Below are 4,413 nucleotides of genomic sequence, written 5' to 3'. Positions count from 1 at the left end.
AGTGGTCCACACTTGTTTCTCACATATGACCCACAGCCTAGTCATAATGCTACATATTAACCAAGAGCTGAATACATCAGAACTGGTTTACAGTCTATGATCTTGTCTAGCCTGTACACATTGGAGTCACAACCAAACCATGACAAAGTTCTATGTCAAATATGAACACATCATATAAATAAACCAGAACTGGTCTGAATTTGTGGCTACTGTACATGTCATTATGGTACCTCCAGATACTGTGTTAAATGGTGGCAATGGTCCAGTCTTGTTGGTCTCAGTCAAAGATGAAGATACCTACTGAAGAATTGAAGAAAAAAACAGACACGAGAAACAACTTCTGAACAGTAGAGAACTATTTTATTTTTTTAACATGTGCCACAAACAACAACACAACACAAACAAAACAAACATGAAGATGAACATGAAAATTCTGACTGCGGAACACTGTTGCGGAACACGCTCACTCATGGCCCCACCATTGTCTCCTCTTCATCTGGCCCTTTAAGAAATGCACAAAAGAACATATTTTGTTGACTCAGTAAAGCAGTACTGTGGTTACTGTATATGGTTGCAGTGCAAAACACAAAACCTTATCAGGAGACCAAACAAAAAAGGCCCTGTAAAGTGATATAAAGTTATACAATATTGTGTTCATCAAACACTCTGACAAACTTCACATTTAACCTGAAGTTACAGTAATAAAACATAATGTATATTTGAGTTTGTCTTCATGTTAAAGGGGAATAGTGCACAGCCATTTGATTTTTTGCTATTTTGCTAACCTTTCCTCAGCATTTGTTGGTTCACTGAAGCCAGCCATAATGCAATTAATGGAGCATATCATATACATGTTGCAATGTGTGTATTTGTGTGGTTCTATCCTTTCATAAAAAGATAATGGATACAGGGTGTTTTGGTGTGTCATGATGCTGCCAGCACGAGAGCTGGGATACTGGGTCGGAGGGTCTGATCTTACAAGGTTGGTTTTCAGCCAAGTGACGCTAGGTGGAAGGCAGAGAGCCTCCATTCTCCCTGGAACAAGCCAGCAACATTACTCTGGAGCTGTTTCATTAAAGCATAAGTAAGCGGAATGTTTGTGTTAATATAAGTCTTATATAGTTATATCTTCCGACAGCAATCACTTATATAGAGTGTTTGGTCCGAAACACGGGTCTGTCAGTCACCCTGCTCTGCTGTAAGCCGAGGAGAAAACTTTCCTTGTATCCTACAACCTTTATCCAATGAGGAGAGAGAACGGCATAAAGGGGCGGTCCTCTCTGTGTGTGCAGCCAAGGGATGCACGCGCATGTGTTGACGTAGGGAAGAGGGCGGGGACTGCTAACTCCATCCGCTGACAGGAAGTTAGCCAAAACGACCGGATCGCTTACTTCTGCTTTAAGTAAAAAGTAGGTAAAAATCTTGAATATTTCCTCTTTAATGACTCTCCATGGGGACCCCCAAGATAGCTGTCAGTCTGGTGGTGCGTAATAGGTATCCACAAAACTGGACATTTACTGGACCAGAGGTCTGTGTGCTATGGCACGGTGCTCTGGCGGAACACTGGGGCCATACTCAGATCTAAAAGCCCTCACAAGAGGAGAGAGTTGGGATAAAAGTTGAGGTGAGGTCTCTCTGTCCTGGTTTATTCTTTATATATTATGCCAAGGTAAGTATTATATTCCATTGCAACATGGCTGAGGCTCTCAGTTGGAAGCAACTCCATCCTACATATTAAACCTATCACATATCAAGTCTGAGATGACAATGAGTCAGCTAGCCTCACTCACACAATCGCTGTGTAGTTACATCAGACCTGCCCACATGGTGGAGCTGAAGACCATGAATGCAGCAGTAAAGGGAAAAGTTTGAGGTTAGATAAGACCACATCTTAAGACTCAAAACTTCATCCACTCATGTTAACATTAGAAGTATGTTTTTGTGTTTGATAGGGGGTTCTTTCATTCCAGCTCAATTTAGCAGGGAGATGGCATGTAATATTAATATATTTAAAAATATATTTCAGCTGTTGCTTCATATTCATTAATTTATTTTGTAGATAGAATATTATACTAAAGTTAAATACAGTTTTCATTAAAGATGTGTTTCTAACTGAAATGTGATTTCCCTACTTTTCAGACCCATGTACTGGCTTTTAAGAAAGGCAATGGGTGACAATTCCAGTTACAGTTTACATTACTGTCCCACCACTGCCAAGTGAAATCTTTACATTTACAAGAAAATGGCTATGCTTGCTGCATGGTGGCTGAACAAGCTTCTAATTCCTAAGTGACCATAGCGGAAAAAATGGCAAAAATCACAACACTGCCTTTTTTAATTGTATTTGCTCATTTAGAATTGGGGAGATTTGTTCTGTACTTTGCGCTCGTTTTTTTTTTACATATGCTGACAGCTTCATCTTGATTTCTGCTGTAGAACAGTATCACACATATATTGCAAAATAGGTATTGTAGCTGACTTACGTGCGAGCTGTGTGGCACGCCTTTTCTCCTCTCTCTCTCTCCTCCCACCATCCCTGTCTCCAGCGAGATGAAGCCACCTTTTTATATAAGCCTCCACCTCCTGGTCTGTTGCAGTGGCCGTCAATTGATTGTTTCTGACCGTTCCTAAAAATTGAGAAAACTGTAAAGCTTTGGATAGATTGCACACAATGGTGAGAAATGGCTAACTGCATGACATGCTATATCCTGCCCATAGTTGGGCAGCAATGAATGTAGTTTGAAAACAGTCTAGCCATGACCAGCCAATTACTAAAATTGTAGGAGGAAAACTCTCGCCTTCAGCTGACGAACTGATTGCAGACTGGTGCATCTTAGAGCAGGGGGCAGATAAATAGCTGGAGAAGATGGTGAAGCACATAGTTTTAGATATTTTTATTATGGTGCAGGTTGCTGACATTTCGGCACAGAGTATGTCTTCTTCAAAGCAAACAGAGCAATTTAAGAATGGCAGCTTTAAACTGGTGCCTTATAAAATGTGATTGGGTGTATATGTTGTTGTATTATAAGTATTTTATAACGAGTATTAGACTATCAGCATTTTTAATTAATTGTATTACTTAAAGCTATGGTCTAAGGTCTGAAAGACGACGAGAAGCCGCCATTAGCAGCACCGTGGAGAGCTCCAGAGCTGGAGGGAGACTCGTCGCTCTGGGCGACCCAGCACAGGGTGCTGTATGTGGGGGAGAGGAGTAGGAAGACCGGGGCCTGTAGCTCCGCGGCGCCGTAGTTCGCAGAGCGACCCCGCTCAGGTTGCCGCTGCGGCTAGAAGCGGCTGTGTGTTGGGGAGAGGATCAGGGAGACTCGACGCGGCACCGGTACCAGTAATAACGGCAGCAACACATTCTGTGCTTCTGTACTGTGCTTCTCTGAATCCTAGTGGGGCTTTCAGCGGCATGTGTTTAAACATGTACCCTCTGACTGTTATAATCATATGGATGCTGTTATAATGTGTTGTGATTGAGATCCTGACCCACCAAACAGCCTGGAAAGTGACAAAGTTACGTTTTTCGTACAAAATTACATAATCACCATCAGTAAACAGGACGCTGTCTGACTATTTCACTCGCGGGGAGGGATGCTGTTTTCTGGAGGGAAAGTTCACTGCCACAGAGATTTATTTTTCTTGTCTCACACAGAGTCGTTGAACATGGGTCGGCATGTTCTCTGACCACTTTGCCACCACTTCTCAACTGCCTGCTCTGCATTATAGTCCTCAACCTCAGGGAAATGCAATGATATACGGAGGAGGGAATTGAGCATTTTGTTTGAGAGTGAGCGTTTGACATTTTTTTTTTCACTGTCCCGTAATTGTCCCGGACAAAATATAAGTGTGTCCCAGCAGGAATTTTTATGGTCCCCGCCGGGACATCGTTAATTTCGAGCCCTGCTGCCTGGTCATATTAACCTTGTATAAAAACTGAATGTTAACTAGCTAACATTTTTCGCAGCACTGGCAACCTGACAAAACAATGTGAAGTTCCAACAATAAGAGCTGAATGTTTCCCACAGAAATTCATTCATTTATTTTTCGTTCAGGGACTCACCTCACCGTGACTTCTCTCCTCGATCTCCGGCTCGCGCACTTTTTGCTCCCTTGCTCCCTTTCGTCAATTCGAATATGATGCATTCAAAAGACTCGTAATTTGGAAAACTCCAACTTAAAGCGGAAAAAAACATAACGGAAAGTAGAGTTTGAATAAAGATACGATCCTTACAGACTTAATAGCGTTGACTTAATAAAAAAAAAAAAAAAAAAAAAAAACACTGTCACTGTGGGTGATATGTTCAGGTAAATGTAGGTCAATACATTTTCCAATGTCGACCTGCCAGTCATTTTCTATGTGACACAGAGAGCAGGTGGGAGCGGTTTCTGTTCACAAATGAACTGTCA

General features: G+C 41.8%; 1 long non-coding RNA gene across 1 annotated transcript; it reads right to left on the bottom strand.

The window, feature by feature from the left end:
- Positions 1–344: 344 nt before the first annotated feature.
- Positions 345–4,138, bottom strand: LOC311253943. Its single transcript, XR_014622078.1, has 3 exons — positions 4,067–4,138; positions 2,484–2,627; positions 345–502 (listed from the first exon to the last, which is right to left on the bottom strand). It is a non-coding gene; the product is annotated as an uncharacterized lncRNA (long non-coding RNA).
- Positions 4,139–4,413: the final 275 nt, after the last annotated feature.

Source organism: Pagrus pagrus (genome assembly GCF_965226575.1).
Source record: "Pagrus pagrus genome assembly, contig: HAP1_SCAFFOLD_80, whole genome shotgun sequence".
Lineage (NCBI taxonomy): Eukaryota > Metazoa > Chordata > Actinopteri > Spariformes > Sparidae > Pagrus > Pagrus pagrus.
Note: the sequence above shows the minus strand (reverse complement) of the source record. Positions and strands in the feature narration are given on the sequence as shown.